General features: G+C 38.5%; 1 protein-coding gene across 1 annotated transcript in view; it reads right to left on the reverse strand.

Moving 5' to 3' along the window:
- Positions 1–11,907, reverse strand: part of ctnnbl1 (catenin, beta like 1) — an 87,043-nt gene extending 75,136 nt beyond the window's left edge. Inside the window, exon 1 of the mRNA XM_034877112.1 lies at positions 11,895–11,907. The gene's annotated coding sequence lies outside the window, so the exon portion shown is untranslated. The remainder of the gene's footprint in view (positions 1–11,894) is intronic.
- Between the last annotated feature and the right edge of the window lie 1,018 nt (positions 11,908–12,925).

Consider the following 12,925-nt stretch of genomic DNA (forward strand, 5'->3'; position numbering starts at 1 on the left):
ATCATAATTTACAAACTATTACCGTCATTTATTTTTGCAAAGCTAAAAAAAAACATAAAGTGATCCACCTAATAACGAGTTCATCTTTTCATCCTATACATTTTAATAAAAATGTTGCAACATATGCACAGAGGAGCTTCAGCAAGATTTCAAATCAGAAATGTTGGTGAATTATCAAAAATATGTGTAGGTAAGGAAGTAGCCTAAGTAAGTAAATAAAGTGTATTTAGTATAGCAACTTTCACAGAGCAAGGTCACAAAGTGCTTCACAAAAGCTACTTTAAACAAAATTACTAAAAAACAGAAAAAACAAGACCTGAATACACACAAGCATATTTGTGAACAAATAACAATGTAATTAATTTGGGCTTTCTTCAGATTTTCCGGTCCAATTTTGCTTCAGAGGATACCAGCTGTTACAACTCAAAAGTCTGTGACACAAGGACGCACACAAGTATGGACAACAACAGCTCACATTTGCATTTGTTTCCAATAGTAATTAAGTGTTATACAAACCACAAGTCTGTGGGTCAAGTCACAATAGCAGGTAAAACAGATGTGCACAGATGTATCTGATGCAGGCAGGGGAGAAGAGGTTCCTCATGTGTTAAAATGATTCATACTACACAGTACAGGTGTGTAATGTTATTGTGTCCAATCTCTGTATTGGTTAACACTTTCAGAAATCCCATATGTCTATGTATTGACATACTATTTAATTTGTCTGCAGTATAAATAAATTAGTTTGACACAGCATGTTGTGCTCAAAGTATTACAACCGGACAAAAAAAGTGTTTTTTCCTGCAACAAAATCAGCTTATTTGCCAATCCTGAAACAACCCCCCTTAGTGATACAATCCAAATTAGACCTCGTATATAACATCCTGGTCTTAAGGGCTCAGTTTTGCTGTATTCATTTCAGGAGAGCTTTATGTGCCGAGCTGTCTTATTCTTCCAGACAGGCAGAAAATCACCTTTTCAATGAGCATCATTGGGAAATGTATGAGTGGTGCGTGGTGTAGAAGCCTCCGTTCCCGGTCCAGTCTCTGGCCATTGATCTGTGACAGTAGAGGAATAGAAACACCATTTAAAAAGAAGGCCACTGCCAAAGAGTCAAGCTTGACATCCCAGAAAACACAAGGGGATAAAACACTTGATCAAAGAAAAGAGAGAGAAACAGAGTGAAATGGAATAAAAGGGTAAGAGGGGTAAAAAAAGAAATGTATATGGAAATCATAGACAGGGAGGCTGCTACAGATTAATACAAATCCTTGAATGTGCAAACCGGAGAGAGCTCTTTTTGATGACTTTGACAACTTAATTTGGATTAAAAATAATAACTTTGTCATGTCTTAAAGGTGCGCAGCCACACACCACCCTTTTTAATTGCATTTTTTGAAATAGTCCATATGTGTTGGTGTTATGTCGTGAATGTGAAAAAATGAACTGCTACCTCTGTTGAAAAAAACAAGTGGAGAAATCAGGCCAATCACAACAACTGGTCAGTCTGGCGTCATTTTGCCTGAGCTCATTGCTAATCATGAGCTTGCCCAGTTGCGCTTGGTAAAGGACACTGATAGCCAGGCTCTCATTGGCTAGCTGTTAGCCAATCAGAGTAAGCAGCTTAGCTTGTTGAATATTAATGAGAACTGGCACAAATTGAATTAAGTCTTCTTGCAGGCTTTCTATACAACACTAGAATGGCTTGAAACAAGGTAATCAAGGCATTTTTTCCATTTAAAACGTCACAGAGTCCATGGTAGAACTTCAGACATTACCACAAAGTAATGATACATGTGTGGCAGGGCGTCTATAACTTTGAAGTAGAGCAACTAAAATTAAACTAGGTAAATGTCATCATTTTACAGTGGATTGTGGTTGTTAAGGAGAAATATGTAACATATTGGCTGTCTTAAATCATAAAATGACCATGATATGTTTTAAGATATTAAGGGAAACATGGTTATACTTATAAATCTGACAAGAATGCTAAAGCCAATGTATCCATGGAAGCCATATGAGCACCAACCAAACAAACTGGATCAACAGAGATAGATTATACCTGACCAAATAAACCTTGGCATCATTTTTAACAGTTGCATATGGTAAACGTAGGTATACATAGCAGACGGACACACAAAGTATTGTATATTTTCATACAAATATGTCAAACAGCAACCTGGGAATCCATTATGATTTCCTCTTTCCTTCTGCTGCAACTGCATTGAAGCCTTCATTATTACAAATCCTTTTTGTTCTACACAATGATTAACACACTCCACATCCCTGAAGGAGCCAAACGCTTTTCATACACAACCGTCTGCTTAATGACATCGCCTCATCATTTCCCTGCAGAATTATTCTGGGGCGACGCTGTAGGATCATTTCCACAGAATTATACCCCATTTCCTTAGAAACAGAACTAAATAATTTTACACAAGCTGTGAGGGCTGATTGCATTAAATCACATGAGGTCAGTGTGATTATATCATGCTGCGGAGGCCAACATAACTGCGCTCAAAGTGAGTGGCATCATTAAAAAAACAGATAGAAAGAGATGATGAGGACCGATTGCACTTATCATTCCCCTCATGTCAAGTGGGGCAATCAAATGATTTTCTCTCCTCTAAACCACATTTCCTCGGCATGGTACTCACTCTTCATTGGTTTTTGATTATCAAACGTTGTCAATATTACCTGGTTCCTTTTTTTGGTACAAACGCAGTCAAAGTTCCAACCGAGCTGAGCCGATACTAAAAGGTGGAATTAGAACACTGCCGGCAACTGATTGTGAATGAAGAATCGTCACTTGCACTTTTTTTCTTTCACTCAATCTAGATTAAAAAAAGAAAAATAGAAAGGCAGACTGCAAAACTACATCATAATCCATGGCGTACAATTGACAAAGTCCAGACGTTCCTCTGTTTGGTAGCCAATGAAGGGATGGAGCCAGTGTTGAGTTAAAGATGATGTTACAGCAGTTCACGCATTTCTATGGCAATCATCTGATAATCCCATCTACAATGGAAAACAGTGCAAAACCAAAATAAAGAAAAGTACCTGGTACCAAAAATGGGCTGAGTTTAATCAAGCCGAAATATTATTATTATTATTGTGATTATACATGTGATTTGAGTTTAAATCCCATTTGAGCCATGTCCCCCAACAACACACAACTCAAGATAAAGCACTTTACTTTGTGGGATTAATAAAGTATACATTATTATTAGTATTATTATTGCTATTATTATTTTTACCTGTATTTCCAAAACAATAAAGAGCCAATAAGTTGTGTTGGCCATTGAATATAATGGCATTCTGTAGATAAACATGCAACCTCACCTGCTTGATAAACATCTGATTTGGAAAAAGTTTAAAGTAACAAAAAAAAAGATTTAATCCGTCAGAGAAAAGTTAAAACCTTGGCACTTGACTCCTTTTTTTCTGCCTAGTCTTTCCACAAAGGTTTAACTATCTCTTTTTTCCCTATTGCAACAAAAAGTATACACGGAGGAAGTATTAATGAAGGAAGTTGATTCCACCGGCTTTTTACTTTATTTGGTCAAGTCGTTCTGAGGCGGTATGACATTAAAGCAGCATTATATATCTGCAGCTTAGAAAGGTCCAACATTTTTAGTGACCGTTGGGTTAACTCCGGCTTTTTTAAGGACCTAAAGGACTATTTGGCAATTCAAATTCCTAATAACTGTAATATATTGTCTCATTCTTATTCAGCTCTTCCTATACCTTAAATGTTAAACACATAATTGGCAAGCATTTTGGATAGTTTGCATAAGGAAAATTCACCTTTTTACGTTGTGCTAACAGAATGTAATGGATAAATGGATACTGTACGTGGTAGCATGGTGCTCTCCAAGAACACAGACAAGATCACAAATGTTTTCTGTAGATGCTTTCAAGGAAGCCAGCAAGTGTTCATTTCAGAGTTTGCTGCTTTAACATTGCAACTCAGACAAGCAAGAAAAAAAGAGTAAGAGAGAAAGTGGCAAGAGGTAGGATACACAGAAGACTTAAGCTCTAAATGCACGTAGGAACAGTGTAGGAGGGGAGAGAAGAAGATAGAGAGAACAAGAGATAAAGGAGGTGGAGAGTGGCAGGCAGAGATAGAGGAGGGGAAAGCACATTAATATTATCTCCATTATGAAAATGATGGCTGTGGTGTACTGGCAAACCAGGGGTGGCTAATAGGAGCAGCCTGCACACACACACAAACACACACACACACACACACACACACACACACACTCCTCTGAAACATAATTTAGAACAAGATGTAATACAAAAACTCTCCAATGAAACCAATACTGATAAAAGTGTGTTAGGTGGATTAGCAGCTCCTTAAAGGCATGAAAAATGATTAACTTTAATAATTAATTTGCTGACCCTCGTGTATAGTAAATGGAAACCCGGTTTATAGTCACGTCCACCAAACAGGAAGCGTCCATTTTTAATTGCATCTTCAGAATGTTTATGGTCTTGAAGAGTTCAGAATTCACAAGTGAATCCTGCTGTGTACTTGTTAGATTCCCATTGGACAATAAGACGTTGTCATATTAATATACACAAATCTTACAATTCAGAGGAACTGTGCTTGCACTAAGAGAAGCTTTCTGTAATCTGCCTTCAATCAATTAGTCACGTAGGAGTTTTTCCTTCTGATCTGAATCAGGGGTCTAAGAATAGAAATGGTCATAATTATTCATTGTCACACACAAACACCCTTTTAAATCCCTGCATTCACATATAACTCTGCTCTTGAAGGTGTCTTATGGAGTTTTCTTGTACAAACCAAAGTTGACGTTTACATTCAGTGTTATTAACCAAAACACACTGGCCTTCATTTATCAACCTTACGTAGAAACCAGCGCAGATGTGAGCGCAGAAATCCTCTTGCAGTCAACATTGTTTCCGTAAAAAAACGGATTCCAGCTGAAGTTTATTTAATTTATACATCTTTGACATATGTATACTCCTAATAGTATTATATAGGCTTGTATTGCAATCTCTTAGGGCAACATGGAGGTGTACCTATAAGTAAATAAACACAGGCTAGCAAAGTTAATGCAGTGTTTTTTTGTTTCACTCGTGATTTTTTGAGTCAGAGCCAGGCAACAGCTGTGAGGGAGAGCTCGTGTCCTCCGTCCCCCATGCTGGACCACAACCCTGACCCTGTCTCCTAACAGCAGAGGGCCTGTAAAAACAAGCCCAAATAGGTCACTCAAAGGCAGAAAGAAATCGTTCATTTGTGGCCATTAACGACACTTTAAAAGACAAATCTGAATCTGAATGAAAAAATCTGAAGAATAAATAAAAATGTTGTTGTGCATGTTTCCTGTATTAAATATCATTACCAAACATAACACTATACCTTTTGAAAGCGAGAAGTAATATCCTGTCTGTCCCTTTGGTATAGCCAAAGGGCTGTGCTCTCTGGGCATTGGGTCAGCTGGCATTCTGTTCTTTTCAATGTGTTATAAGTTAATAGAAGTGTGAGTTGGGCTCATGGAAACAGATGTGAGATGTCAGCATGAGCACTGAGCTAACAGCTGGGAGTTTGCACTGGAGTGGGGAAAACACAGTGTTAGTGTATTTCTAATCCACCTTGAAGGTGTGACAACAGTAGGGCCAATAATAACCTGCACCGGACACACTGAAGTGCGTTGCTCGAGGACACTTGACTGGCAGATGTGGTGGAAGCAGAGCGCTCGCCATCTACCCTCCACTAGAGGTTTGAGCCATTAGTACCCATGTAGCGTCTAAGCATGTTGAGATATTCAGCATTTGATCACAAGCTCCACTGCTTATCAGCTTTATTGCTATCAGCATACCACTGCACCAATGCATTTCGTCTATTTCTCTGAGCAAGGGTGTGTGCGTGATGTCACCTCCCGCATCCCAGCGGCCTGAGGTGGCCTAAATATTAATGTAAAGCAACTCCAATCCACATAAAGCCAACTAAAGACAGAAATGAAACAAATCAAACTGGCAACAGATGGCTCTGATTGTAAAATACTTTAAAATAAAGGGGGGGGGGGTATTCTGGTTGAACAACAAGCAAGATGAGATGTTTACTGTCAGTTTTGAAGGACGTAAAGGGCACAATCTGCATTTGAGCGAGGGAAAGAGAAATCCAATTTCACTGTGTATACCGCAGTCCCATTTTAATGTCAGGCATAAATGTACTCTAGCTGAATCATATCCAGAAGCCAACTGGATGTGAGATGAATGTTAAAGGGGCTATAAGTAAAAATGTTACTGCCTCGTAACACAAAACAACCCTAATATATCTGCACAGCTTTCAGAAAGGCCTCTGTTGTAATTAGTGAGTTTATTTGTCTCTTTAGTGACACTTACAGGCCACCGTATCTCAAACGGACAGGAGATAGGGTCAGACACTTGTGCTACAGTCCATGGGATTTCTTCTTGCAGTTACTTATGTATCTGACAACACAGATCATTTAAGGTCAAAGTTTATATAACTACAGGTATAAGGAGAATTGGTGTCCGTCAACATGCCATTCTGTCAGTCTGTCTCTTTGTCCAAGTAATCCTTACGTACAGTCCTCTGCAGTGGCGAGCCCCAGGAGGTTGGCCTCTCTCTGTAGGAGTCTGATCCTCACCGCCTGTGGAGTCAAATGTTGACAGAGAATCACAAACCCCATCAGAATATTAAAGAGGCCAGAGAATGTCTTTATGTGAAAGAGCAAGAGAGACAAAGAGAGCAGCAGGTTGTGTGTGTGTGTGTGTGTGTGTGACCTCATATTTCTGCACTGTAAAAATGAAAAGCTTGGTAAGAGCTTGTAATGTGTAGCAAGAATTATCACCCTCACTTCTGGATATTTTTGTGAAACTATACTGCTGCTCATTCGCTTGAATACCACTAGTTTCACTTCAAATGACCTCTTTCAGGGAATAATCATAAAGGCTCCAGACAAAGAACTCCAAGACAGTATCTATTTTTTTTAAATATTTTTTGAAGCAAATGTACTGAAACGATTCGCGTTATGCCAGGAGTCTGCAGTAGAGTGAGTTGACTGAAATTATCTTAAAATGAGGTTGATAAGAATTGATAGCAAATCCAATCTCTTGCCAAGCTTGTTATTTTTCTTTGCAGTGTGTGCCTATTATTCTTTTGTGCCTGGCAGAGCAAGTGTGCCCGTGTGATGAAAGAGAATAGGAGAGTAAAGCAGATAGAGATAGAGATGAAAGGCCAGTGTTGACTATAGCGGCCGGCCTGCACGGCTCTGTGGTTTCTGAAGGGTGTCTTGGCCTTTCATGCAAATGAGCATTGCATCTTATCAGCTCTTCATGACACCAAAGTCCAAATAATGAATACTGGCAACAGTGGTCGGGTGCGCCTGGTTTAGTCTGTCAAGCACATTGAAACCTCCAGTATAAAAAACACTAATCTGGAGTCGCAATAAGAGTCAGGCTCAATGAAGTGTGTGCACCATCAACTGAAAAGATGTAATCTTTGTCCCTAAGGATTTAGCATAGATTTACAGTTTTTTCAGTTCATTTTCATCTTCTTCGGTGTAAATTTAATGAACCGTCAAGTGAACGCTGCAATGTGATCATGTGAATTACTAACAGCACAGCATTAGACCAACTGTATATACTCTATGTCCAAGTTGTTCCCTCTGTAAATCTGATAAGGATGAAGTGCTAATCATGCACACACGTACATCTGTTCTGCTGCAATTACTGCATTTATACTTAGGATTCATATTTTTGTTTATTTTATACAATAAAGGAAATTTGTTCTCATCTATTTCGACTATTAAAAAATGGAGATAACCAGATTTTAAAATTCAGTTATCTTACTTTGCAGTTGAATTATGTATTTTTATTTTTTGTTATTTAGGGAGACTCTAGTGGACAATATAATTAGCAGCTCATTTACATTTTTCTACTCACATTCTAACAGGAATCGGAGCTGTTCTTGTCACAAGAGGACCTAGTTTACTGTGAACTACAGCAATCAGCATGTTTCTGCAGCGGAAAACACAACACAGCTGTGTCTGGAGACAGTATATCTGAGGGAACCTGAGTTGCACCTTCAAAAGAACATCACTTTGTTGTTGTTTTAGCAGCAGTGAAATCAAAAATAATTACTGTTGTGCTTGTTCATCAATGTATATATATATATATATATATATATATATATATATATATATATATATATATATATATATATATATATATATATATATATATATATATATGTATATATACAGCTTAGCCTGCTGGCTAATTGACTTGTTGTCCTACGTGTTTTTCTTGTCAACTCTTGTTAAACTGGAGAATTTTGTCTGATGCAGAGTGATTTAGCTGAACATCACAGCCGTTGAAAAGACACCAGATATGTGTCATGGATTGAAAATACATCTCAACAAAGAAAGTGTGGACATAGTACAGAGCCTTTACTCTTAGTTAGTCTGACGAAGACACTTATGTCTTGTTGTTTTTTCCTGTTGTTTAATCTTCAGCACCATTGTTTGCATTATGTTATATAGCATGCCCTTTTCATTGTACTTTCTATGTTCTGCTGTCTTCCTGCTGTAATCATACATTAAGGCAATCATTTAACCTTAACCTTATCATGAGACCACCTTGATTTTTTTTCCGGTGTTAATTACTATTGAAACACTACTATCTGAGGACACTGAGTCAATGCCAGAATCCTTTTTGATATGAAAGGATGTTTGTGTGTTTTCCCTCCCGGCACCTCTTCTCCTGTGACATTATCCAAATTCAGGAGTTTGTTTACCGACAGAAGAAGCGTGGGTTTGAAAATGACTGAGTCGTTGCTTTGCCCTGCTGATGAAGTGAGCAGATTGGAAATAGGAAGGTTAATGAGATTTTTACAAAATGTCTGTCTAGCGGTTTGAACTCAGATTAAATTGACACACTCTGATTAAAATTAATTGACCTGTGAAATGAGTGTGTCCCTCAACAGTTAAGGATTGATGGGTATCGCAGAGGGGTCGAAAGGGAAGAAGACAGTAATGAAAAAAAGGGAAAATATACTTAGTTTGGGTGGATGTTAAGGAGAGATATGTGGCAAGACGACAGCTCCTACGCTTGACTAATGATTAAAGAGGAGAGTACTGGCATGCAGTTCTGTGCATGATTTGAGCTAAACATCAGCATGCTAAATGATTCACAATGGCTATGCTAACGGGCTTTCTGTATGTTGAGCAGGCGTACTGTTCTCCATGTTCACCATCTTAGTTTAGTCTGTTAGCATGCTGACATTATTACCTGATGGAGGTGCTAGAGGAAACGTCAGAGCCTCAATAAAGTCCATGATTCCTTAGAGTTTTCGCTCCAAAAACTAACTTATTATGGGAATTATATATACACTAAACTACAAATTTTGCCCAAAAATGGAAAATACAACAAGTAACTGTTTTTGTGACTAAACTTTTACTACATTTTCAGCGCCTTTCAGTCCGTCTTTTCCGTTTTAGCGTGGCTCAAAATTGATACGGAACGCTAGACATGTAGCCGACGGTTATGCAACATGTCACAACAGAGTGCTCATGGCAAATGTAGGATTAGAACTACTTTAGAAAATTTCTGACTTGTAGCATCCTTTCTGCAGCCGGCTCATTCACACACACTCAGAGTTTTCTGTTTCATTCATTGCCGGCCAAACTGGCTCGTAACTTTAAAGTGTTACCTGGCCAAGTTAATTTATACCCACATTTGGGGGGTTGGCAGGTGTCAATTCTTTTCAGTACTAAACTGTGGAGCACAGTATGTGCACTGTAAAATAAAAGTTTCAAGCTGGCAAATGTAGCCGCCAGTAGTATTCATTTGCAATTGTTGCTAAATCTCCAGATACTGTACTGTGTTGCCAAAGTAGATAATATTTTTCATGAAACCTATGAATTTGAAAGTGACTACTTATACAAGGTTCACAAAATGTTCCACCTCTTTTCTAGCACGGACACTTGATGTAAATCCTTGGCTGGTAAAGCATTGTGGAGTCTACTTATACATAATTCCCTTAACATTCAGTTAATGTGAGGATGAAACTGAATCTTGTCTCTTATTATTGTAACAGCCCTATGATTTCTTCCCTCAGGTAAAATCCATTTTCACGGCCCGAATTGCCCCTTTATTCAAAGAGTTGACTGCAGTTCATAGACTGCAGCGTTGGGCTAATTCACTTTCAATTCAAAGTGATGGAAACTCTAATTGAACAGCCATTAAGTTAGCAATGAGAAAGTCTCTTCAGGAATTAACTGGACAGAAACAAAGTTGGGTATTTATTCTATGGAGGGGAAACGGTTTGTCATACTGCTGATCAAATGTTTATCAGAAAGATATTATGACTGCTTAATTATCCTATCCTATTCCTGTAAAGACACAAGGCCAGATAGGAAGACTAAAGATGCCACAAACCTTGCAGGGATATAAAAATCAATGTTCCTAGCATTTGGCAATGACATGCCTCACAAACATAACAAGGATGCTGATGGTAATAATGTGAGTCCGATGAGTGGGCATTATAGCTGCTAGGCCATAAGTGGGGTGTGGTAAATAGATGGTATTACAGAGAGAATGTCATGCTTGGGAAGGCTTCATTGTGTGTTTCATAAAGGGATGTACTGCTTGACTGGCAAAGGTTCAGAGAGGTTACTGTGATACAGCAGAGCTGTGACTGTAAGGGTCACAAAAACTCCAGAGTTCTTGATCTGTTCTACAAAGTCTGCTTTTATGTCTTTGTATAATTTGCAAAGTGGATGTGCACCACTTTCAAGGTACTAATCGTTGAATATCTCAAAATAAGGCAGGGGTACAACAAGTACTCAAAGTGTAAAAAACACTGTGGAGCGATTCGGAAAATCTGAAACTGTACAGTTTTCCCAACCTAATTATGACTTGTGATGCATAATTATTAAAAACTATGTATTAATTTATTTTATGAACTATTGTTGGTTTGATTTGAGGAAACACAAAACTAAACACAACAGTGATAAACTGTCCCTTCTTGTAATGGCTGATTGAGAGAAGGCCTATGTCTGTAGATTGATGTAGACCATAGAAATGACATCAGGCGTGATGGGATTGAAATGTTTCTACAAGTAGGAAATGGGACTCTTTGTCATGGCATGTGATTTCCTCTGCAGTGGGGGGCATGAGGAGGGTCAAGAAATACATGCCCAAGTCTGTTTGTGTATGTTTGTGTGTGTGTGTGTGTTGTTTTCACTCTGAAATGTTGTCCTTTCTTGTGGTGGCTGAAATAGAGAACGTCAACTTCTGTAGATTAATACTGACTGACTTTTAGCTCCAAATGGTAATGAGGAATGTTCAACAAAAAAAGTTAAAGTTGAACTCAAAATGGCTTTATTTCAACAAAGACCAGGCATTAAAATCTGTGAGGATCCACTCAGCAATGCCTGACCTTCTCTTTGCTAGGCTTTTATTCTGTATTGGCACAATCGGGGCATGAAGTGCAAAAACACATCGGCTTCAACAATGACTATCACCAAGTTGTTATTGCAAATGTGTTAGCAAAGGCTACAAACTGTTGACACAGAGCAACATATTTGGAGCCATGGTATTCATGGTTTTATTTGGAATATACCTTCATGAAATGGCCTAAAGAAATCAACAACAAAAAGCAACTCCTATTTAGTAAATAAGGACATGTGATAAATGCCATGGCTAAAGACTTGACTGGAGTCTGTCACCTTTTTCAGTTATATCCATTTATTTTTTGGGTCACTTGGGTGCGCTAACTGAAAACAATTCAACTAACTAACATTTAAAGTGCCCATATTATGCTAATTTTCCGGTTCATAATTGTATTTTGAGGTTGGAACAGAATAGGCTTACATGGTTAAATTTTCAAAAAATACATATAAAAAACAATATTTTTTGTTGTACAAAAGGAAGATTGAACACTGATCAGACAACCCTGGACCAACCCTGGTCAGTAATGTAAAAAAGGTATTACATTCTCCTTCAAATACAGCTATACCACAGAGGCAATGATCTAGGAACAGTCATATACTTATACTATTATCCAACATTGTGGCACCATTACCCACAACGTAACTTGTTAATATGCAGATCAATTTCCTCCTCTTGCTTGGTGGTGACACTGCATAAAGGGAAACGTAGCATGGAAATACAATTACCATGCAAATAAGTCATGGAAATGACACCACTGTAGAAACCTGCAGTCTCTATTGCTGCTGTGCAATCTCCACAATCCATTCAGAGGCATAAAATAAATCAAACTGTTTTAAACTGTCTGAAAATACATATTCTTCACAATTATATAAAGTGTTATTTTAAAGGATTGTTTTTCTATGAAATATAGTGTGCTAAATTGATGGGTAGAATGAGAGCATGTAGACTTTATTTTTAAACATGTCTTCATTTTCCTCCCCCCTCACACCTCTCTAGTCTTCCATTTCTCTCATCACACCTTCCTTCTCTTTCCTTCACTGATCAACTTAACACTCTCCTCCTCAGCTGTATCTTCCTTCCTTTATCCTTCCTCAATCTCTTCTCTCTCTCTATTTCTCTCTCTCTTTACCCCTTTCCTTCCTACCTCTCTCCCTACTCTGCTTCCTCATTCCACTTCCCTCGCTTGTTTTCCCTCTCTCTCCATTCCTCCTTCAGTCTCTCCCAGGCCTGACTGATGGGGTGTTGAGGTGATGCAGACGGACGGTGGGTGAGGGATTGCCCCTGCCAGCCTCTGACATTGGGCCCCATTCAGGCTGGGGAAATGATCGATGTTAAATCTAATTTTAAACACCCCCAGTTTAACTCCGGCAGACAGGTGGGGAGTGGAGGCCAGCGGCTGGCAACACAGCTGGGGCAACCTGATAAGACCTACAGTTCAAGTCTACCTACGGGTGTGTTTGTGTGTGTTTGTGTG

This window comes from Etheostoma cragini, chromosome 7 (genome assembly GCF_013103735.1).
Source record: "Etheostoma cragini isolate CJK2018 chromosome 7, CSU_Ecrag_1.0, whole genome shotgun sequence".
In the NCBI taxonomy this organism is placed as follows: domain Eukaryota; kingdom Metazoa; phylum Chordata; class Actinopteri; order Perciformes; family Percidae; genus Etheostoma; species Etheostoma cragini.